Raw genomic sequence first — 25770 nt, forward strand, 5'->3', positions numbered from 1 at the left:
ATGCAATAATAAGAATCCAATATGATGAGAATGCGACATTTGTGCAATAATACAAGTAATAAGAGTAAGTCATATCAGGTATATGTACAAACATGAGTTTTACAAAAGCTTTTACTATACAAGAACCACTCCTGTTCTTGTTTTATTTTTTTAAAGTGACCTTACATTGTGAGCGTGTGCAGCATGAGTGTGTGTCTGTGTTCATGTTAAAGTGACTGCTAGTACAGTGTGTGTGTGCTCATGTGTGGAGCGTTCAGTGTTCAAGACTCTGATGGCCTGGGGGAATGCCATCAATATGCACTATGCAACAATCACAACAAGTTATTTTCTTAAAGTGTCTTTTTCAAAGTGACCTATGGTGTGTTTGTGTGTCTCTGTTATTTTTGCGTGTATACGGAATGCGCTCTACATCCATGTGTCTTCTCCATGGTATCTAATATCGTACAGTCTTGTTCTGAGGTGCTCTAGATGTTGGGAGCGGGCATGTGTTGTGATGTCTTTTGCGGCATCAGAACAATTGTCGCAGTGCAGGTTGACGTTCTTTTCTCCAACTCCATAGTTGGTGAAGTAATGATCCACATAGCTGATAACGACGTTGCTGCCCTTACCAGTCGACATCCCTTCATCAATCATGTAATTCACCTGCTTCGTCAGCCCTTCACAGTGGACGCCGAACAGGCCACATTTGCGCGGTGTTTGAAAAAAGATGGGACCCACTTGAAAAGGGTGAGATGGGAAGTGCACCTGACAGAGAAGATAGATAGAAAAAGAAAAAAGGACATTGAAATAAATTAAATGTAGTGCTGCGAGGGAACAGGGGAGGAAATTAGGCCACTTTACTCGCCATATGAGAGTATTTTTTATGTTTGGCGAGTGATTCATGAAGAGCACTCGCCAGTCTGGCTAGTACTAGTAAACAAAACAAAAAAATCCTTCTGCAATCTGCCCATATGCCCTTCACAACGGTGATGTTGTCATACTTGTCATTCAGAATACACCTGCTGAACCCCTAGCGTTGACATGAGATTCGATTCCAATGTATTGTCATCATACAGCACAAGTACAGTACAACCAGAATACGTTTGGCATCCAACCAGAGTGCAAATGTAACAAGTCAAGTTCAAGTTGTTTTATTTAGCTATTACATTACAGTGAAATGATTGGTTCTTTCACTGCCCAGCCCAGTCCAGCCCAACCCAGTCCAGAATAGTTCCCTCTTTCATGTTAATACTGTATGTGATATCCTAATATTTTGAATAATATCATCTACTCGCCAGTTGGCTGGTAAGCCAAAAAGTTAGTTTCCTCCCCTGACAGCAAACAAACGTTTTTTTGTCAAGTTAACAACAAAAAGCAACATTATATTGGATATTCACCTGCTGTGCGTAATCAAAGCTGTAGTGCATCGTGATATCTTGGCTTGCAGGTGCGGAAGGGCCTAGAGACAGATCCATGGCCGCGCATGTATTTTTTGTGGCTACAAACATAATCGCTGCAAAGTTATCAAAAAAAATAAGAATCTGATCAGACACAAGGGTTAAGTTGTTGTTCCCTTTCTAATTTCCTCAAAAACATCTAGTCTAGTTTAATGTGATCAATATTATTTGACAATTGATGCTTTTTGTTGGAAATTTCAGTCAGTGAGCTCATACTTTGAGCTCATTTTATAGTTAAAATGATTGAGACAACGCAATCTTCTGTCTTCGTTGTGCATGCATGCGTGTGCTCACCACACGTGATACATGTGTCACTATTCTGGCAGTGGCTACTGTTATTATAGTATTGTAATGAAAGGTCTGTTATTTAATGTTTGTGTAAAGGGCTATTTTAACTGTTGATGGGTAGTGCATCAGTAAAGTGAATATGGTATTGTGCTCTTGCTCTGTTTGAATAGGTGGAGAGAGTGGTTAACTGTATTATAATAGTAAATAGAAAAATATGTTGTGCTCTTGCTTTTTTCTTTTTGAAGGTGGAGAGAGTAGCATTGCTAGTGCCACAACAGTTTTATTTGAGGTTCATAACAGTACATTGTACTAAGCAATTGTTGGCTCATTAGTTTGTGATTCACATGCACTAAAATGCACCTGGCCTGATTGGGGCTATATTTGTGGCTATATTTTGCGATATATCTCCCGGTATGAATTATTTCCCCAGTCCGGCCCTGGTTGGGGGCGAGGTTACACAGAGTGAGAGAGGGAGGAGAGATGCAGCTTTACAGAAGAAACAGGTTAAACTATATATATATAATATGAAAATATATTTATATACTGTGGCAAACGTCGCGGTATACCACTGAGAGAAAGAGGTTGAGGAGCAGGAATCTGGCTCTGCGTCATCCGCAGCATGCGGAAACTCGGAAGTGACAGTGAGTCAGTGGCGGCCGCTGGGGCTGGTGCCTTGTAGGTCGCAGTTCTCGTTAATAGGTCGAGTTAAAAATGTAATGCTCTGAGATGCTCTGGAGCAATCTCTCTCTGTCTCTCGGATCAATCAAATCAAATAATTAACACATGTATGTTGTCATTTTAAACAACTCACCATTCATTCATTCATTATGCATCAGCAGCAACACAAACACGCACAGCTCTCTCTCTCTCTCTCTCTCTCTCTCTCTCTCTCTCTCTCTCTCTCTCTCTCTCTCTCTCTCTCTCTCTCTCTCTCTCTCTCTCTCTCTCTCTCTCAGATGATGTCAGATCCATTCAATAATAAACACATTTGTAAAGCTCGTTATTTTAAACAAGTTACCATTCATTGTCTGAGTGGTTATGTCCCACATGCGGCGAAATTAGAGAGCGAGAGCGAGAGAGAGAGAGAGAGAGAGAGAGAGAGAGAGAGAGAGAGAGCATTTTAGTAAAGTTACATTTTCAACAAGATTGCTGCTATTTAAACACTTCATGGAAACGGGGTAACGTTAACCTTATGTCGACTGTAGTATTGTATGACCTCGACATAACGTTTAAACGTTAACGTTACTCCGTTTCCATGCAGTAATTATAAAAGTGGCCAGCTAAGCTAACGGAGCTAACAGCTAGCAGTAGCTGTAACGTTACAACGTTATGCGGCATCAGTAGACAACGTATCATGTATTAAACTAGAGTTAAGATCGCTAATCTACCTTGTTGTTGGCTTGTTGATAAAGTATATCCACTCCATGGCATTGTCCATCCAGCCTGTGTTGATGTCCATCCATTGTCCATACATGTCCCTCCACACTGCATCCATATATAGCTTGTTGTTAGCCAACAAGCTGTGTGAGTGAAGAGCTGTGTCTTTGTCCATTTCCGCCTCGAACAGCCTGCAAACTACCTGGCGTTCTATCGCCATGCTCTAAGACAAACTCTAACCTTAACCAACTTTGAAAGAGTGCCTAAGCTCAGTGTAGTTGCTGTTGTTGTTGACGAGTCGACTGAACTGCTGTTGCTGTGTTGCATTCTCTCTCTAAGCCAACCCGAGAAATGCGGCAATGGAAAAAAACTGGCATCGCGTCGGCCAATCAGAGAGCGTCTCCACGAAAATGCGGCTATGGAAATTCTTCACGGAAGTCCACGCTGCTGCCTAGACCGCTTCAAATCGCGCTCGGATTCCAACATAATAGTCATATTTCAACGCACAACGCCGTATGCACTGATTGGCTGTGACGGAGACAGCGATCAAACTGTGACGCGCACTCAGAGCGCTATCGCTTCTAGCCCGGGCGAGAAATACGAAAAAATTTAAAAAAACGTCACTTCCTGTTCAAGAAAACGAGTATTTCTTTTTTAATATAATAACGTTATATTGTGCATTGGAAACACAAACATACTTAAAATGAGTAAATATTATTAATTTTAAACATGTTTATATTATTTATAGGGCTTTAAAACAAAAACTAAAAACTTATTTTTCTTGTTCTCTCATATAACCAGGGTAGGAGCTGAGGGGGGGCGGCGCCCGAGCGCCCCTAGTGGTAGAGCCGCCACTGCAGTGAGTGGCACTCGCAACGCGTCACTCGCTGTCGAGGACTTCCAGGCTGGCGAGACAATGCTGTCGCGTCACGCCTCGAAGCGAGGTGGCCAGTATACGGCGAGAGGGGAAAGGCATGTTGGCCGATTGGTGCGTGGAGCGAGGAACTAGAGCGTTTGTAACGTGTCCTTATTTCCCGATTCCACGCACATTGTCCGTTGCGGACAGAGTGGTAGCATTTAGATAGATGTTTAGTTACTGATGAAACACACACATGCGCAGCACATAGGCAGACACACCTCATATGCACACATGCATGACACACCCTCGGATAGGTACGGATAGGTTACACCTGCGCATAATTAGAGACACACACTCACGTGCGCACACCATTCATAAACACTAGTGTAGAAAGAGTTAGATGAGCGTGTTGGAGGTGGTTGTTGTAGAGAGAGAGATATATTGTATTCAGAGTTTTGTGACAGTGTGTGGTGGTAGAAGGAGAGAGGAGAGCAGGAGGTGGTTGTGTGTGTATCGAACCTGGACTGGCTACGAATCTCCCTTGTGTACTGACCCTTGGACTGGATGACAAACCTGAGTATTGAATAATCCCTTTTCTGGCAACGAACCCCCTTTGTGTTATTGACCCCCGGACTGTCTGACCATTCTATTTTGCCTGTCGTACGTTTGTGGTGACTGGGACATTTGGACGCACAGTCTGCTGGTGCATGCATTTGTTTGGCTATTATTTGTGGTTAATAAATAAAGTAAACAAAAGAGACTGTGTGTGGAAATTAGAAGTTCTTGTGGGTTTTTGGACTGTGGCGAGCACGTTTTACACACGGTTTGTTACAATACCTTAAAAAGTCATACCGCCCAGGCCCAGCCCTAAACATGACCAACACACTACATCAGTCAACATAATTAGCATAACAAAACTGAATTGCACTTCAAAACAGTCGGTATTCTGGGTCTCCTGGACTGGACTTTAAATCTGACCTCGCCCCCCTCATGTGGGGTACCACAGGGATCTGTGCTAGGGCAACTCCTTTTTGCCATTTATATGCTTCCTTTAGGCCTCCTCATCAACAAATTCACCGGCATTAAATATCACTGCTACGCAGACGACATACAGCTACTTTGCTCTTTCAAACCAGATAAGTTGGAGAAACTCAGCCTTCTCCAGGAGTGCCTGCTCAGCATTGAGAGTTGGATGGGGAGTAACTTCCTCCAGTTAAATGCTGCAAAAACGGAGGGGCTGATCGTAGCAGCTGAGAAGTGTGCAGCTAGAGTGGCCACCCACTTGGGGACCCTCAAAGAAAACATACGCCCCCATCTGAGAAACATGGGTGTTGTTTTCGACCAGGCCATGCACCTAGACAAACATGTCAAAACACTTACACGCACTTGCTTTTTTCACCTTAGAAATATTGCAAAACTCTGCTCAATCATATCTCACTCTGAACTAGAACTGTCCGTGCATGCTTTTATTTCCTCTAGACTTGATTACTGCAACTCACTTTTCACCTGTCTCACTAAATCACCCATAGACAAACTGCAAATGGTCCAAAATTCTGCACTGGCTCCCGGTACACTACAGAATTCACTTCAAAGTCCTCACTTTTACTTTCAGAGCACTCCATGGTCAGGCCCCTATCTATCACTGAACTCATCCGTCCCTACACCAACACCCGCTCACTCAGATCTGCCGATCAGCACCTCCTGGTGGTCCCCAGGTCCAGGCTTATAACAAGGGGTGATCAAGCCTTCGAAGTGATGGCACCAAGGCTCTGGAATGCCCTGGACCTGGGAACTGCCCCCTCAGAAAACTCCTTTAAAAAACAGCTAAAAACACACATGTTCAGGGCGGCTACGTGGCGTAGTGGGCAAGGCACTCGCCACAAGATGCTGGAGACACATTTGCTTTCAGTTTAGCTGGTCGTCCGTACTAATACACATTGGCCGTATTAGGGGGTGGGAAACTGATGGGTGGGGATCGGGCGTTGTGGACAGCGACTCCTACAGGTCGGTTGGTGCGCCTGCGCAGTAGAATCAGGAAGTGTCGGGGGCAGCGTGAGCCTCCCACGCGTTACTCCTCGCCACTGAGAGATCGAGCTGCGCAGGTTAAAAGATGCGACTGCTGTTACCTCAAGTACCGGAGGGGACTTGTGCTATGTATGACTTAGTCCACATTGCAGCCGGCTTGTGGGAGGCAAGAAACAGCGTCCGTGACAGGGGAGGGTTGAATTGGATGATACGAAATTGGGATGGGAGAAAATATAGAAAATGGGAGAAAAAGTGGATAAAAAAAAAAAAACACACATGTTCAGACAGGCTTTTGGTCATATATAGGCATCCATTGACTGATGATTTTATTTAAATTATTTGTATTTTATTTGGTTCACTGTTTTTAACACATCCAGTGCCATTCACGAGAGTTCTCGATTCTGTGCCCCCAACGGTTCAGTGCCAAAAAACGAAGATTCTCTGGGTAATTTTTTCTTTTTTTCGATTTTAATACCTGATTCATTCTCAGGGTGCTGTGTGTTGGCAGTGTGCAGTACCGGCCGCATCCTACCAGGCGGCGGTATCGAGCTACATTTCTAACATTGTATCCCCAGCTGTGGAATGACTCCAGGTCTCAGATTTCATTTCTTGTTCTCGGCGAAGCACACAGTTCAGCTGGTTACATCGAAGCCTGTCAATTATGCTTGATCCGTATGTTATGGTCGTTTATAACGTCGATCAAATGTGGATTGGATCTACCAGATGGCGATCAAGAAATTGCAATATTCTTTTCGGATTACTTTCGGCCGAAGGTAAGATCGATTTGAAGTCAATTCTAGCCTGATCCTGCAATGCCTTCTTAGCGATCAGGCTGGTAACCGTGTCTAGTGTTCAATGCGAATGCCGTTACCGACACTCTAATAATCAGAAACTACCCCCCCCCCCCCCTTTCATGCATTCATGATGGAACATAATACAGATCATGTGGACTTGAATCCGGAACAATAGCGGGTTCAGGAGAGGAACGCTAGAGTCCACAATGTAATCGATGTGTAGGACTATTACTCAGCATTTCATGGATTACGATAGACCGCCCTAAAACCATACTTATATTCACCACGGTATAACACGGGAACGTATGGATGGAAAAAATATTTATTTTTTGCATCTTGACCGGAAGAAACCCAGTGTCAAATGACTATAGTACTGTATCCATAGCTATAATATAGAATATGGTTATAGCTCTGAGTCATTCCACCACTCCAGTCCAATTTGGACTTTGGGATTTTTTTTACCAAGAGGTATTACTTTTCTGAACACCCCTCAAGATGAATGACATATTTAACTTCCAGAAAAATATATTTTCCCATCTCAGGCATGAAATCTCTATTATTTTTGGTCATTATTGTATGATATGGACACCATTATTCTTCAACCCCGTTACGGACACTCTGGGAGCTCTCTGAATAAGATTAAAACATGTATTTGTGCTAAAGTCAACATTTCTATAATAATTAGATGTCCTTCACACCATTTCTATAATTGCTCGTCTAAAAATTACGTAAAATCCTACACTTTTGCTATTCTGAACCCTGAAATTTGCCTTTTTTTGACAGCGGCCGCAAGCTTTTTCTGATGTTTGATCTAAACGTTTCAGACAAAATTATTCAAAAGTTGAATTTGTTTTTCATAAACTTAAAGAAATAATTAATAAACATGTAGCTGTAACAGGGTTGAGTCTAGGGTAACATGTGAGCACACACACACAGCAACATGCACATTACAATTAATATGTATGTGGCATAAGCATGTTGAAAAAGCTCAATAATTGATTTAACTATTATTGTATAACTTCAAAATCAGTGTTAAAATCACAACCCTGTTACAATCTCACAACCCTGTTACATTCAAACATTACATTCAAACGTAACAGGGTTGAGTGTAACAGGGTTGTGATTTTTTGCACAAAATGGTTGCTACTCCACATGTGGTGAATACCAGGAGAGCATATGGCATGCATGATATTAACTCTTTCAGTGCCACTCACGAGATTTCTCTGTTTTTTTTTATAGGTGGTTGCATGCCACTCACGAGATTTCTCGGAATTATTATTATTATTATTTTTTGCGATCTGAAAAATTATTGCATCACCGAGCCTACCCGAGTATAGCCGAGCTGCGCCGGTGATCACTGTGGAAAAAAGCGCCCCCTGTCGTCTCCCAGATGACATAAGTGATTTTGGAATGGACTCAATGAAAATGAATGGGGAAAAAACTCCGGTACTCCACATTTTCCAGTTCACTGATCCAGCCGGGGTTACCACAGTTCATTCTGGAGCCTCAGATCCCCGCGGATCATGGAGATCTATTGTGTCGCGTTGGATCCATACACGTATCGATTTTTTCGAATGGTGATCAGGAATTGGAATATACCAGTTGGATACCATCTGATGTCAGGTAAGGACTCTATGTTATCAGTGGTAGGATAATTGGAGTAAGTTTGATGAAGTTATAAGCTGTTTTGTGAAATGTCTTCTTTCGGTTTCACTGTAAAAGTCTGTGAGGAAATCAACGGAGCGATTATCAGTGCGCGGCCGTAATGTGCTTGCGTGCACGTATAATATTGATCATCTAGCGTTTATTTGAAAACGATTCATAAAAAGGCCGACAAATATCAACGTTGTGGAATATTCCACTAAAAGACGATTTTCATAGAATGCTCCAGAATGAGCTGTTTTTTATATCAAAACGGGGGCTTTTCTAACTGCTCTGAAACGGAAACGACGCGATAAGAAAACAATCTGTCTTCACAGCACTGACTGGAAAATAGTCTTTGATAATGCGATGGGCAGATTAGACACATAGCCATAATTTAAAACATAGATTAGGCGATATTAACGTTAACATTGGCGCCGATGGTGGCATTCAAGCGGTAAAACGGAAAACCAGGCGTGGCACTGAAAGAGTTAAGAAAGCATCTAAAAATGTTTTATAACAAAGATCATATTCACAAGTAATAGTTTGCTATATTTTTTTCAAGTAACGGTGTTGAGTAATTATGCTTGACTACCATAATATTACATGATAAATGACTGAAAACATAGTACAATGAGGTAGCTACTTGCCTGTTTCTGGTGTTGTGTTCTCCAAAAGACTTCAAAGTTGTCACTTCCTGTTTCACATGCTTCTATGGATTGAACCATTATTTTTGTGGGGGGGGAGAATGCTCAGTGTAACAGGGTTGAGGGTTACTGAGGGACAGACTGAATAATGTTATTTTAATGAATATGTATTCATTTATTTTGAAATAAATCATTACCAGCATTAACAGCACAGATGGATGTGTATGTTCATGGAAAAAAGTATGGACTTTTTTACAAATTTTCTTGGTCATATCCCAAATACATTTTCATGAAAAACATGTCAAAAACATGTCAAAAACATGTCATGAGGGACATGTCAAAATACATGGTGTCAACTGAAATAACAACATAATGCATAATAAAAAAAATTACATTCATGCAATGTTTTTACACTTTATTAAAGAGGACATCTCAACTGAAATAAATAGCATTTCAAAGCACATTTTGGTAACTGATTAGATAAAAGACACTTAAAAACATCAGAGGGACTCAAATCGGACCAGATTGGTGGAATGACTCCTCTACAAACAAGGTGACCATTTACATGGGGTTAATAGGTGGCATGAGGGGTTAACGATGAGTAAGAGGCGTGGCACTGGATGTGTTAACTGCTGTCTGTTATTGTTGTCATTTATTTCAGATTATTATAAAAAAAAGTATGTGTTATGCTGCAGTATAAAGCACCCTGTGCATTCGTGCTGTGAAGGGTGCTACTGTATATAAATACAGGTCATTCATTCAAGTACCATAGACTCTAGTCCTGGACTTTTCAAGGTAGTAGGCTTCCAGATTCCATCAAATGTATTTTTCAGTTTTGAAACCTATCAGCTCTGTTCGATACAGTGTGTGGAATGAGGATCTGAAAATCTGTCTTAAAGGGGACATGTACTAAAAATGTAATTTTTCAGTCTCTAGCATTGTATTATAGTAATAGGAGTTAGTATCAATGTGTTTTAGTGTCTAAATACCATATTGGCGGATTGCTCTGATTCAGCTCAGATCATTTCCTTCTCCAGTAAATCAGGCCATCCTGATTTGAAGGCCTGAGTCACGTCATTCAGGCTCTGGGTAGCAGACAGTGATGTGATTGGCTCTGTGGTTGTAGCTAATGCCCGCCCACATTCTACCTAGACTGACTGTACACAGCGAGTGGAAACCACTTCCTCATACTCTGCATGGGGAGAGAGAGAGAGAGAGAGAGAGAGAGAGAGAGAGATAGAGAGCACTTGGGGGGGGGGGGGGGACCTGCAGCACCATGAACGAAAGAAAAAAAAAACCACAAGCTGCCGCGCGGACTCTCATCACTGAGAGGGAGAGAAAGGAAGAAAGAGGGAGGGAGGGAGAGAGGGGGCCTTGTCAATAACGGCCTGTCTTTTTTTCTCTCTCTCTCTCACTCTCCCACCCCCTCCCTCTCTCTCTCTCTCTCTCTCTCTCTCTCTCTCCCACCCCCTCCCTCTCTCTCTATCTCTCTCTGTCTACCAGTGCAGACTGTGTGGACTGACTGTCACTCAAAGTGCTTATGGGCGGAGCCAGGCCATAACAGCCTGAAATCTTGAGGCTGAAAAATGATGGTTTTGAGTACTTGATTAGAAATATAAAACAATGCATTTTTTGGAAAAAAAAACTTACAAATGTCTTCAATAGACTAACAGGAATTGTGTAAAGTTGCCCAAATAGTGCTAGGAATAGCAGTACATGTCCCCTTTAAACGTAACTTTTTTCAAATCTATATTTGATTATGCAAATGAAGATCGATTATTGAAAATATATTGTTAATAAGCCCTAGTGTGTATATAGTGTATGTCTAATGTCTTCCTGTGTTTCTGCAGAGCAACACTTTATGAACCAGCTACAAGACTTTGGACTGCTCTCCTTCACACCTTCTGGAGAGTTCTGTGGACAGAGGATCTGTTCAGATGTCAACGGGTACACACACACACACACACACACACACACACACACACACACCTTCTAGAAAGGTCTTTTACCAAAGGATATCCTCACATGATGACGGGTACACACACACACAGCCCCTTTCAGCGTTTGCTTTAGCCTGTATAACTTGTTAAAGAAGAGGGTGGGGTTTTACACATTTAGGACGCTTTGATTAGCTACAGCATACCAGACAAAACCAGTCAATCCCAGATGAGTAACTGATCAGGTCAGATTATAGATGTAATACATCCCCAATCTATATCTCTTTTATCTCTGCCTCTATTCTCTTTTTCTCACTCTGCCTCTCTTCTCTATCTTCTATATATCTTCTCTCTATCTTTTTTTTTGTATTTTATTTTTTTATTATTTTTTAAACAAACACATAAACAAACATGACAATACACAATAGGATATACAAATACACATATGCTCCAGCTCGTACCCCCCTCTCCCGGACCCCCCATTGGATAATCCAACCATTATAATTTGTTCCTAACCAGACACTACCATTATATGCTGGCTTTTATTCTCTCCACCACTTTTAACCACATTGCCATTTTGGATTCATTGAGACCCAAAATTCTAGCTGTTGATATTTCTTGATAAATCACATCGAGATATGTAAGAATCCAGACCTTACGGCACATTTTTTCCGGTTGAAACCATCGTGATGCTATCAGCTTTTTAGCCACTGTGATACCGGATAAAACCAATCTCTTTAGCTGTGGAGGTACTGCATGCTCAAAGACATCATTCAGCAGTAATACAGAGGGGTGTACAGGTATATCCAGAGTTAAGAGATTTGACAATTGCTGGGTCACTTCTTTCCAAAATATCTTAACTGGTGGGCAGTCCCAGTACATGTGCATAAATGTCCCTTCGTCCCCATTTGTACATAAGGAGCATTTGGAGTCTTGTTTAAGACCCATTTTGTTCAGTCTTATAGGAGTCAAGTATGTCCTGTGAATATAGTTAAGATTGATTTGTTGATGGTCCGGGTTCCTTGATGCAAGGCGTACATTTGCCCAGGCTTCTTGCCAATCAAAGTCTATCTCCAGGTCTGGTATATCCCTCCTCCAGACTGAGTCTAGATGTAGGGTTTCATACGAGGCCGTTAGTAATTGATGATACAAATCTGAAACAAAACCTCTCGATGTCTCTTTCATAGAAGAATTTGTGGTATCTGTGGTGTACAATTGGTATCCTTAATGGAACACCGTGAGCCTTCAAACATGCCAATAACTGTGCGTAAAAATAATATGAGGACTTGGTGAGATAAATTTTTTTGCATATCTCATCAAAACTACAAAAACCCTGTTTGTTGAAAACGTCTCCTAATGTGTGTATGTCTTGCTTTTCCCATCTAGGGAATCTTATAGGTTGTTTTCCAATCAAGAGTGCATTGTTATTGAATAAGGGAGTATGATTATGCCATTTATGTGGGATAGAGTCTTTTTTTTGTGTTTCACGCCATATCCGGATTGCATGAGTGATTATGGGGCCAAATTTCCGTTCGCATTGCTTAATTGATAATTTGGTGTACACTATGTCCTTCAGCCTATGTGGAGCTACTATATTTTCTTCTAAATTTCTCCAGGATACTGATGCTTGGGGATCAAACCATGTTGTCAGTGGTCTTAAAGTGTATGCCTTAAAATAGTGGTGGAAATCTGGAAATGCCATACCACCGTCTGCTTTGTTTCTCTGTGCGGTGGATCTTTTTATACGTGGTGGTTTGTTATTCCAAATAAATTTGTATGTGGAGGAGTGTAATTCTTTCCAGTAACCCTTTGGAGGGGGTAACGGTAGCATTGAGCTGAAGAAGTTGATTCTAGGTAGGACGTCCATCTTAATTATTGATATCCGTGCTTGTACTGAGTTTTTAAGTTTTGACCACCTGACAAGGTCGTATTTGATTTTGTTTTGGATTTTTATGTAATTGTGCTTCACCGTTTGGCTTATGGTAGGGAATATTTCAACTCCCAAACATCTAAAGTGTTTTACCATCGGTATCTCTTCTGGGAGGGTTATATTTCTTTTTGCAGGGGCGTTAAGTGGGAGGAAGGCCAACTTCGGCCAATTTATCCTAAATCCCGATAAATCTCCAAAGTCCTCAATCAACTTGAGAAGATGAGGCAATGCGGTGTTGGGGTTTTGCATGAACAGTATTACGTCGTCCGCATATAAACTAATTTTGTGTTGTGTGCCCTTGATTACGATTGGTTCTATGGATTGGGATTGTCTTATATATTGTGCTAAAGGCTCTAATGATAGATCGAATAGTCCGGGACTAAGGGGGCAACCCTGTCTGGAAGACCGTGATACTGGAAAGATTTCGGAGGTGATTGTACCTGTTGTAATCATGGCCGATGGGTCTTTGTATAATACTTTAATCATATCAATGAATCCTTTTCCTAACCCCATCCTTTCTAACACTGCCCATAGATACGACTATTCCAGCCTGTCAAAAGCTTTCATTGCATCCAGGGACAGCATCGCCTTAGGTGTGTTGTCTTCCTTGTTAGCATCTAGTACGTGTAGTAATCGTCTTATGTTATCAGTGATCAGGCGGCCTCTTATGAAGCCTGTTTGGTCCGGATGAATTAAAGACGTCATATGCTTTTGTAGTCTGATGGCTAATACCTTAGAGTACAGTTTGATATCGGTTCCGAGGAGGCTTAAAGGTCTGTAACTACCGCACTCGGTGGGGTCTTTGTCTTTTTTGAGGAGGACTGTTATGAGTGCAATATTGTCATTCTTATGGAAGTTCCCCTCCTTGACTGAGTATAAAATCATATTTAGTAATAAGGGTCCAATTATGTCCCAACAAGAGAGGTACATTTCTGGTGGGATACCGTCTCTTCCAGGGGCCCTTCCACTTTGCATTTCAGATATGGCCTCCCTAAGTTCATCTAGTGTGATCGGTGTTTCTAACTGTTTAGCGTCATCCTCTGAAAGTTTAGGGAGGTTAATTTGATTAAGATATGTGTCCATCTTGTTTTGATCGAAGGTCGTTTCTGATTTGTATAAGTTGGAGTAGAATTCTTTGAATGTCGTGTTTATTTCTTTGGGTTCTGTAACAAGTCCTTGTTGTGCTCTAATGGTAGTTATATCTGCAAATTTTGCGTTGACTCTTAGTCGCATAGCTAATAGGTGACTTGGTTTGGAACCTTGGGAGTACTGCTGTTGTCTTGTGCTACGTATTTGCAATTCAGATTGTTGGCGTTAATCTCTTTTTTTAGTATATTGACTTGATTTTCCAGTTGAACCGAGTTGTTGTATTGCAAAGAATTAAATAACGTTGAGTAAAGTGTTTCCAGTTCAGCCAGTTTTGAGCATCGATTCTTGCGTATTTGGGAGGAAAAGCTATCAGTGAAATCCTTGATCATTCCCTTTGTCGACATCCATAATATTTTGGGGTCCTGCACCGAATTCACATTTATCCGTAGGAATACCGTAAGAGCTTCTTTGATTTGTGTAATGAATTCCTTGTTATTAAGCAGCATCGTGTTAAATCGCCATCTTGGGGCTCGGGATGATAGTATACCAAATGTTCCTTTTAAGAGTAAATAACAGTGATCAGACAATGCATTGGGTATCATTTCCACATCGTAGTTATCAAATAGTCTCGGGGTTGTGAAAACGTAATCTATTCTGGATAATGTATTATGTCTCGCAGATCGACAAGAGTACTTCCGGGTCATGGGGTTGAGTGAACGCCATAAGTCATTTACACCTGTAATCTTCGACCAATCCTTTAATGCATTAGATGCATTTTTTTGTTCATTGGAAAAGGAGGGGTTTGATTTGTCCATCCTTGGGTTCCAAATGGCATTAAAATCCGCTCCGATTATAAATGAGTATTCGGGAAGGTCTAACATTGCTCTGGTAAGTGTAGTGAAGAAACTAACTTCTTATAAATTTGGGGCGTATACCGCTACCAACGCTATTTTTCTGTTCTTATGTAAAATCTTAGCTATAGTTATCCGACCATCTGCATCAGACCATACTCCCTTCAATTCAATATTCAACTTCCGTCTAACGACTATGGCTACTCCCCGAGTTCTCGTTCCAAAGGAAGAGTGACTGATGTTATGATATGTGTTGTCCGCTAACATATCTATGTCTTTCTCTAAAATGTGCGTTTCGCTTAGCAGAGCTATGTCCACCTGTTCTTTTTTCATCAGTGTGAGCACGCTTTTTCGTTTGTGTTGTTTATTTATTCCACCAGTGTTCCATATCATTATGTTCAAACTAGCCATAATCTATACATGTTGTTGTATGGTTGTTGGTAATGCAATATTTTTTTTGACGCTTCTATTGAGGCTAATGTGGGCAGGTCTCTAAATGGCTGGAATAAGGGGGGGGTGAACGGAGGGGGGAGGGGGTGAAGTACATAAAACAAAATAACCCTAACGTCTTGCACAGACGGGTTACACATAAAACACATATGGCCCATCCCTAATGGATGGGCTAAAATGATTAACAGAGCATACAAACAATAACCCAAGGCCACTCCATTCAAACCCATTAGCCCAAGGGTCTGGGTGAGTAGCCCAACGTTAACCGCATTTCCCTAGCCAAAGATGAGGGAAAATATAATATAATAATATGAGAGAGAGAGAGAGAGAGAGAGAGAGAGAGAGAGAGAGAGAGAGAGAGAGAGAGAGAGAGAGAGAGAGATAAGGAAAAATTAAATAAATGAATTGGAACAAACAAACAAATGGAATGGATATGAGATTGAAAAGAAAAGAACAAGAGATAAATGAAAAGAAAGGAAGACTGCATCTGCATTCTGCATGCAGTGTCCTACGTGTATTCAGTCAGGTCCCGGGTAGTCATAGCAACGAGGACGCCTTGGTGATGATGACGTCATCTTCAAGCGTCATTGTTTACAGCAGCTCGGGAAGCACGCTGGATACTTGGAGTCAGTATCTCCTCCTGAGCGTCATGAAAGACGTTTTCGTCGCCTCCACTAAGCCAGTATGTAATACGGGGATTCCTGTACATAGTTCCATCAATATAAAGTTTATCCATGAACATACGAGCATTCCGTTTGTTTTTCCTCGCATCCGCCATGACCGGGTAGAGCAGCCTGCGTCTACTCATGATCTCTGCCGGGAACTGGTCACTGATGGAATATTTGGATCCTTTCAACTCTCTTCCGTTGGACATAATAGCAGATTTCATCTTTGAATCGATGACTTTGGCCACGATGGGACGGGGCCTCTGCTGGTCGACTTTGGCTTTCCCTAGGCGATGGACTCTGGAAAAGCGGATAGCTTCGGTTTCAGCCGACTTCATTTTCAGGTTATCTGACAGGAATAACCTAAAAAGTTCCTCGGATCTCTGGTGAGTTTCATTTTTAGTTTCAGGAAGACCGTGAATTATTAAGTTGTCTCTCATGCTTCTACATTGTAGGTCAAGAATGTTATTAGCCATGTTGAAGTTTTCTTTTTGGAGATTACCCGTCAGACGTTGTAATTTGTTTACGTCGATCCTGAGTGAGGCATTGTCTGCCTTTAGTACCTCGATGAGTGAGTTGTTGTACTCCACAGAAGCTTTTAACTCCTTGACATTGTTTGTCAGCTGTTCGAGTAGATCAAGCTTCTGGAGTTGATGTTTAATAGATGTTAAAGACTCACGGATGTCGCTGGTTGGGTCATCCGCATCACTCGAGCCCAGCTCATTTCTTGTGCGTTTTTATATTGGGTTTGGTGCCCGCCATAGCGTTTTCTTTATAAAACGTGTCAATATAGGCTTCCAGTCCCTCCACCGTCTCGTTAACAGGTGAATCCAGGTTGGAAAAAGTTCAGTTTATCTCTGATCAAGGCATATATAATGGCATTTTAAAGGGAAGTTTGGCACGGGGTGCAGCTCAGCACTTCAATCAGCAGCCATCTTGTTTCCCATCTTCTTCTCTCTATCTTATATCTTTCTCTCACACACACATCTACTGTATGTCTCTCTATCTTATATCTGTCACACATCCCACCTCTCCCTCTCTGCTGTGTCACACTGACTCAGGATCAGCTGACAGGGTGGTCTTTCCTAGTGAAAGCCTCTCACATCTCAGCTTGTCCCATACATAGACTTTGTGGTTACCAGACTAACTGTAACATATATAGATATACACTTTGTTGCTTGCATTGTGGCAAATATGTAAGAATGGATTTCTCTCTCTGTGCTCAAGGTTCTTGCTCCAGCTAGCAGAGAAGACGTGTGGGGTCATTGTAACCAACGACAACCTGAGGGACTTTGTGGACACCTCAGATGCCTGGCGCGGGATCATTCAGGAGAGGTCAGTGACATCACATCCGTTCCATTATCTGTAGCCAATAGAACATGAGAGGGAGGGGGTTATAGTAAGTAACATCAAAGCTGTCTGTCTATATGTACTAGGCCGCTATGCTATTATGTCTATTAGGGGTGTAATGGAACGTAGACCAAATGCGTCCATATTTTTATAGGATTCTAGCACATTTTCATAACAATAGCGAATATTACCGTTTTCATTGAGGTTTCTTACAAATTAACAATGCTTTTTGTTGTCCTTTATATGCCTATTATCATTAAAATCTTAAATTGTACCATATGTCCCCCTTTAGACAACATATGTAACGCTACCAGCGCACTTTTGTCAAGATAATTAGTTTACCATTCGCCATCGCTATACCGAGGTTGCAGTATTAGTTTACCGCTGTTCAGATCACGACGAAGAATAGACACATCCCAGTGACCTGTGACCTGTGCTAAGGATCTTGGGAAATGTATTCATGTAGTTTTCAACATTTCCACCTTTTAATTTTAAACCAATGCTGCCATCTACTGACAACAGAAAGTGTTGTCTAATTGTCACCTTGAGAGCCACTTCCGTATACAGCGTCGCCCGAAACCCATTCTAGAGATTCTCACTTTTTACTGGGAATGGGGCGTGGCCGTAGTTGGTCCCAGACAATAAGAGTGGCTGCGATTGGTCACCGTGACATTAATGATACACTCGGCTCACAATTCTGTTCCAACCGTGTTACTGGGTTCATAATTTGGTTCAAATTATGATGTGGGGAAAAAATGGTCTGTCTCTACTCTAATAAAGTCATAGCACCTTATCCGATAAAAGGATCCTTTTTATATAATTGATCATATTAAGGTCTTAAGTTAAGTTATACTTTATTAATCCCCTTGGGGGAAATGTGTTCTTTGCAATTGACTCATTCTAACTATCTACGTATGAGCAGTGGGCAGTCACACAGTGCACCGCCTGGGGACCAGCTCCAGTTGTAATGCTAGTACCTTGGTCAAGGGCAATAATAATAATAATAACTTTATTTGTATAGCACTTTTCATACAGAGGTTGCAGTTCAAAGTGCTTCACAACAGTAAAAAATACAGGCATAAGCAAGCATAAAAAGATAGACAGGTAGAATCACAGTGTTTCACATTAGGATCTAGCATCCCAATAGGCTCTCCGCTTACAGTTTTCAGTAACACAAATAGTAAAAATAGTTTAAAATGATTCAGTTTAAAAATAGTAAAATAAAAATAAAATAAAATAAAATAAAAATTATAAAATAGAACGGACATAAAAAATACAGGCATGAGCGAGCATAGCAAGATATGGCAAGTGACAACAATGCATAAGTTTACAGACAATCCATGCTGATTGATCTGCCATAAGCATAACGTTTACAGACAATCCATGCTGATTGATCTGCCATAAGCAAGTAAAGTTTACAGACAATCCATGCTGATTGATCTGCCATAAGCAAGTGGACATAGACATAAGATTACAGTCTGTTCTAACAAACCAAACTGCCATGTATTAAAGTTTACAGACAATCCATGCTGATTGATCTTCCATAAGCATAAAGTTTACAGACAATCCATGCTGATTGATCTGCCATAAGAAAGTTTACAGACAATCCATGCTGACTGATCTGCCATAAGCCATGTATTAAAGTTTACAGACAATCCATGCTGATTGATCTGCCATAAGCATAGTGTTTCACATTAGGATCTAGCATCCTAATAGGCTCTCTATTCAAATAATAAAAATAGTTTAAAATGATTCAGTTTAAAAATAGTCATCAGTAAGAAGTAAAAAGTGCAATAACCGACGGACATAAAAAATACAGGCATGAGCGAGCATAGCAAATAATAAGAATAGTTTAAAATGATTCAGTTTAAAAATAGTCATCAGTAAGAAGTAAAAAGTGCAATAACCGACACATGAATTTGATAGGCAGTGTAAAAGAGTAGGCAGGGTAAGAATAAATACAAGTTGTGTCAGGATATCCCTGATGTTTCCTCTTGCCACTAGGTGGTAGCAGATATATATCAGTGAAATGCCTGAGCAAAGAGATAGGTTTTAAGCTGTCTTTTAAAGATGTCTAGCGAGTTGGCTTCCCTGATGTTTTCGGGTAGTTTGTTCCATAGTTTTGGGGCATAGTTGATAAAGGCTGCATTACCGATCCTCTTTTGACTGCTTCTGGGAGCCTCTAGTAGTCCAGCAGCTGATGATCGCAGTGTTCTTGCTGGTGTGTAATTTATTAGAGTGTTGGCGATGTAGCTAGGTCCCTGTCCATTTAGAGCTTTGTATGTAAGGAGAAGGACCTTAAAGTCAATTCTAAATGTTACAGGAAGCCAGTGTAAAGCGGCTAAGACTGGACTAATGTGCTCTCGGGCTGCAGAGTTTTGGATTAGCTGAAGCCTCTCTGTGGTTTTCTTAGGGAGACCTGTGAAAAGTGCATTACAGTAGTCTAACCGGCTAGATATGAATGCATGAATTAGCTTCTCAGCATCGTTCTGATTAATAAATGGTCGTACTTTTGCTATATTTCTGAGATGGAAGAATGATGTTTTCGTCACTTTGCTAATATGAGAATTGAAGTTCAGTTCTGAATCTATGACAACCCCAAGACTAGTGACCTCAGATTTGATCCAAGGGGTTAGTCCCCCCAGGTTCTTTATTAATGTTTCTTTTTTAGTTTTGGAGCCGATAATTAGAATTTCAGTTTTGTTCTCGTTTAGTTTCATTTATTTATTGCCAGTAAGCAGTCTGTAATGGAGCTAATCGCTGTATCATTTGGTTCAGCAGATATGTACAGTTGTGTATCATCCGCATAGCTATGGAAATCTACATTATGTTCTCTGATGATATCACCCAGCGGTAACATGTAAAGGGAGAAGAGTAAAGGACCTAAGCAACTCCCTTGTGCAACTCCATAGTTGTTGTCGTATATATCAGACATGTGATCTCCTAGTTTAACATAGAATTTCCTCCCTCTGATGTATGTTTTAAACCAGCCTAGCACATGGTCTGAGAAACCGACATGGTTTTCTAGACGATCGATTAGAATATCGTGATCGATTGTATCAAATGCTGCACTGAGATCTAACAGGATAAGGATGGAGATCTTATTCTCGTCAGAGTTTAGTCTGAGGTCACTGATTATTTTGGTGAGGGCAGTTTCAGTGCTATGATATTTTCTGAATCCTGACTGAAATTCTTCTAAGATGTTGTTTTCTTCAAGAAAGGAATTTATTTGAACTGAAACTATCTTTTCAAGTACTTTACTAATGAATGGTAGGTTGGATATTGGACGATAATTTGCCATTTCATGGTCAAGGGCAATGGCAGGAGTATATACCTAAAAGGCATGTCTTTAGCCCATTTGTGCGGGTGTCTATTAGAAGTGTTACGGTAGTTAACCTTTAGTTGAAGCAGATACAAGTGGGAGTGTCTATTTCTTTTTTCTTTTTATTGATGGATTAAAAACACACAACAAGGATCCAAAGGATAACATGAGAAAGAGTAAAACCCTTATTTCCGTCATGGTCCCAGGCCACAACAAAAACACGACAATAACACAAAACACATAAATTTTAAAACATTAGAAGACTAACCTATCGCTAAAATTGTATACCCCACAATAACTAAAAACTGATTGGAAACCCATTCAAACTATAGGGGGCTATTCCTCTATTCTGTCAATGAGCCACTTCCTGACGCTTCTCTTGAAGCTGTGGAGGCTCGAGCTCTGCTTGATGGGGATAGGCAGCTTGTTCCAATCCTGGGCTCCAGAGAAAGTAAGGGAGCACTGGCCCAGTTTGGATCGGAAAGAAGCAGGCTTCAGGTTTGCTATGCTTGCTCTAGTTCTGTGGTTGTGGGATTCGTTGACCGGGGTGAAGTAGTTCTGGAGGTATCTAGGGGACCTTTGGTTTATAATATTGTGCACTATGTTCAGTCTGAGCTGGGTAACTCTGGCCTCCACAGGAAGCCAGTTTAGCTCCTGAAAGTGACTCCTCCCTATGTGGGTGCGAGGGCCAAGACCCATTACCACCCTTACCAGCTTATTTTGGGAAACCTGAAGCTTCTTTTTTATGGTCACTGACAGGCCCTCGAACCACGACACGCTACCATAGTCAAAGTGGCAGAGTACTAGGCTATTTGCTAGTAGCCTGAGGCTATCTCTGCCAAGGAGGTTGGCTTTCCTAGCTAGGTACCTGGTGCGGGCGTTGACTTTGCCCAGTACTTGGGAGGCCATAGCCTCCCCATCTAGGCTCCCGTCTATCATACAGCCTAGATACTTCGCTTTTTTTTGCTGTTTTAGGGTTACAGCTCCTAACTGGATGTTAAACTCCCGTGCTTTCCTGAGCTTGGGCTTGGAGCCTAATAGTACTGCCTCTGTCTTACCTAGGTGAATAGAAAGCCTGTTGTCCGAAAGCCGTAATATTAGACATGTTACGGTGGGCGCCTGCGTGGCGCACCGCATAGTGCCTCGCACACCCACGCGGCCGTCCCGGGCTCGCCTCCCGCTCCCGGGGGATCATTTGTCGCATGTCTTCCCCACTTCTTCTCCCGTTCACCCTCTCCTCCTCTGTCGGTCATGTCTGACCATGAAAAAGCTGGAAAAACGCAAAAAAATATTTAAAGAAATATATATATGTTACGGTAGCTCACCTTTAGTTGAAGCAGATAAAGGTGTGGGTGTCTATTACAAGTGTTACGGTAGCTCACCTTTAGTTGAAGCAGATAAAGGTGTGGGTGTCTATTACAAGTGTTATGGTAGATCACCTCTAGTTGAAGCAGGTGAAAGTGCATTAGAAGTGTTATGATAGCTAACCTGCAGCTGTCCGTCTACTCCCTGGGCCCTCATTTATCAACGTGACGTACGCACGGATATGTGCTTAACCCGTGCGTACGATCATTTCTAAGCAAAGTGTGGGATTTATCAATTTGAACTTGTGCTTGACTTTGTGCGTATATTTAAGCACAGGTCGGACCATGCGTAGTTGGCGCCCGGTGGTAGAATATTTTTACAACGCGGAAATAAGCACTGACTGCGCTCCGCGTAACTCAACTCGTTATTATTTTGCGCATATATTGCAGAAATACGGGAACGTTTTGATTATATTTAAAAGGCTTTGCCATTGTTAAACGTAATAAGTGGAACCCCGAAGCTGTAAGCAGAATACAAGTCATATGAACACCCACGATATAAACGCATTGCAACGAGAACAGACAGAGGTTATTTGTTGAGTGTATGTGTATACAAAACCCTTGCAATAAATGTGTCTTAAATGAATGAAAAGCATACATGCTCTGGACACAGAGCATATCGTGTGGGTGATATCATGACTTGTATTCTGTGTCAAAGCCTAAATCAAAACGTCCCCGTATTTCTGCAATCTATGCGCAAAATAATAACAAGTTGAGTTCTAACAAAGAACGTATTACATGCTGGTAGGCTGATAGAGTAAACTATGATATGAATATGAATATGATATGATATAAAGGTATACTGGTCCGTCCGCGAGGATATCGAGGACTCGAGTTGGAGGACCCTGATGTAAACAAGACAAAAGTCTTTCTCTGGTCTGCATCCCCTTAACAATTGTGTGTATTGAGCCGTACTGTATTGTACCCATTCTGCAATCTGTTAAATAAAGTTTTCATTCATTCAGCCATTAAATGCAATTTTTTGAGAATATAGGCTAAAGCGACGGCCTATAGCCTATACATATTATTTAATGTTTTCATAAGCGTAAAGATACAACAGCTAGATTAATGATCAAGTTAGTTTACTGTATGCAGGCTTTGCAGGGCTGTGTGTTATTATATGCGCAAGTTACTGTTGCATAATGTAAGCTATGGGCTGGCTGCTATTATATGTACTTCATATAGGCTGCCTAATACCAACAACAAAATAGATTGTATCATATGCCTCTACACACATTATATTATACACATCATATTATATCTTGGTTCGGCAGCGCCTCTGTGAACAATCTCTCAGAGTTTGCTCCATCAGTAATCAGTAATGTGAACGGGATTCCACTTGGTCAATGTACAGATAATCTGCGATGCGCATTTTGGCTGATAATGTGCCGGTGGCCGGAGTCTCATTCATATTCACTTAAATGCAGATCATAGTTATCCACTGAAGCCATATGACTCTGACCAGAATGGGCTCATGACGAGCGCACATAAAAGGCATTAGAGCGCAGAGTTGTCTGTGAACTTGGCAACTTCATTGGATTTATTTATTCTCTAAAAATATCTATAATCATACGATTAAATATTGTTTAAAATAAAACGCTAAATACTATTATTCTGTGTGTCATGTTTCCAAATAAGATTGTTCACAACGGGAAATGCTGTATACGTTCAATTTGTTGGTTGGACCTCTGTGATCAATCTCGCTCTCAGTGAAGTCTCTCAAAGTTCGCTCGGGTTAGTCCACTTTTCCACATTTCATGGGGGTGTTCCATTACCATATATGGTTAATCGGGGCGGTTCTGGTATGCAAATACTTAAAACAGTGCACAAGCTCAAACGTAGGATCAAAGTCATATTTATCAAGACAGGTGTGCGTAGGACCTGTGTACGCACGTGTGATAAGTCCCGTTTTTTTTGTGCGTGCACACATTCTAAATTCTGTGCTTACGTATGAAAATAGAATACTTTCTGAGAAAAATTGATAAATGAGGGCTCTTACCGTTTACATTTGTGGAGGATCATTTTATGATCCCTGACGACCCTCTGGGAAGATATGGACCCCCCTCCTAGATGTCTTCCTATGCAAAGACAACAGGTAAAGTGTGTGTGAGTACCCTCAGAAAGTATTCAGCCCCCTTCACTTTTTTCCACATTTTGTTGATTTATAGACTGAATTTTAAATGCATTGAATGTATTTGATAGCCTGAAGATAGTGGGATCATATGAAACCAAAGATGGTTTCATGACCAGCCATGTCATTTTTATGTTAGTCCCGTGTAGTTTATGTTAGTCTCATGTGGTTTATGTTAGTCCCATGTGGTTTATGTTAGTCCCATGTGGTTTGTTAGTCCCATGTGGTTTATGTTAGTCTCATGTGGTTTATGTTAGTCCCATGTGGTTATATAGTCGTACTGGCGAATCGCGTCTCGCTCTTTCGCCATATCGAGATATACCTCATCTCCAGTACCTACTGTACTTCATTAATGAAAACAAAGCACACATGCATTTGACCAGGCCCCGCCCCAGTGTCCCCCTATAAGGCACCAGGCATGGTCACACTCGCCCTTCCTCTTTTTTCGTTTTCCATCATGGACGTGCTTTGCATCCCATGAACTAGCTGTTATGAACAGGGTGTCCGCGGGACCTTAAAAAGTCTTAAAAAGTCTTAAATTCAACTATCAACTATTAAGGCCTTAATTTGTCTTAAAATGTCTTAAATCCGACTTTCGGAGGTCTTAAAAACATGCCATGTCATCTTATGTTTCATTGTGAAATCTGGGGGGAAACTATTATTAACGGGAGATAAAGTCAGGCTTTTTTTTCTCTTTCACGCAAACGGTACGCAGTGGGGCGGAACCAATTTATGGTCCTTAATGTGTGTCGCCGTCGGGAGCTATTTCAGAACACCGGAGCATAGGTAACACGTTATTCAAGCCGTAGCGATAACGCTGACGTTTAGTTTAGTTTAATTGATTTGTATTTATTTGCACTCGTTAATTTAACATGGGAAAGTGCAAATTTAATGAGAACTGGCTCGAAAACCCTCTGTTTGCACCGTGGTTGGAAAGTACGAGGCCCGCTGCAAACTCTGCAAAAAGGATTTTAAACTGGGAACGATGGGAATAAAAGCAGTCGAGTCACACATGCACAGCGCTAAGCATGTTACATCTGCAAAAACCCGCCTGCAGACAACTTCAATATCAAATTTCTTTTCGACGCCGTCCACATCAACTGCTCAGGGACAGGTAGGTCTACCACCAATTACATCTGCACCTGTCCGGGTAACGTTCGGCTCCACGCCAACCCTTGAAGCTGAGGTACTGTGGGTTCTAAATACGGTCGCAAAGCATCAGTCCTACAATGGAAATGAGGGACTAGGAGAGGTGTTTCAAGCGATGTTCCCTGACTCTGTTAGGATCAATGCGTAACAGTACTGTATATTTGCATATCATGTATGTCACAAATGTAACGGTAATATATACCTGTATGTCATGTATATCCCTATGCCATAAATGTCATGTATGTTGTCCATGTCATAAATGTCACTATGAATTGAAAATGGGGGACCCTGATGTAAACAAGACAAACGTCTTTCTCTGGTCTGCATCCCCTTATTATTGTGTGTATTGAGCTGTACTGCATTGTACCCATTCTGAAATCTGTTAAATAAAGTATTCATTCAACCAAACCACAAAAACAAAACAACTGGATGAATGAAAACTTTATTTAACAGATTGCAGAATGT

The 25770-nt window shown here is 41.3% G+C and overlaps 1 pseudogene across 1 annotated transcript in view; it reads left to right on the top strand.

The window, feature by feature from the left end:
• The window catches only part of LOC311226029 (NEDD4-binding protein 1-like), an 87066-nt pseudogene that overhangs the window by 52766 nt on the left and 8530 nt on the right, over nt 1-25770 (top strand). The window contains exons 5-7 of the transcript in view: nt 10918-11014; nt 17217-17328; nt 24021-24120. The product of the transcript in view is annotated as an NEDD4-binding protein 1-like (transcript). The remainder of the gene's footprint in view (nt 1-10917; nt 11015-17216; nt 17329-24020; nt 24121-25770) is intronic.

The sequence above is a fragment of the Notolepis coatsorum genome (assembly GCF_963971535.1).
Source record: "Notolepis coatsorum genome assembly, chromosome: 3".
NCBI classification, from domain to species: Eukaryota; Metazoa; Chordata; class Actinopteri; order Aulopiformes; family Paralepididae; genus Notolepis; species Notolepis coatsorum.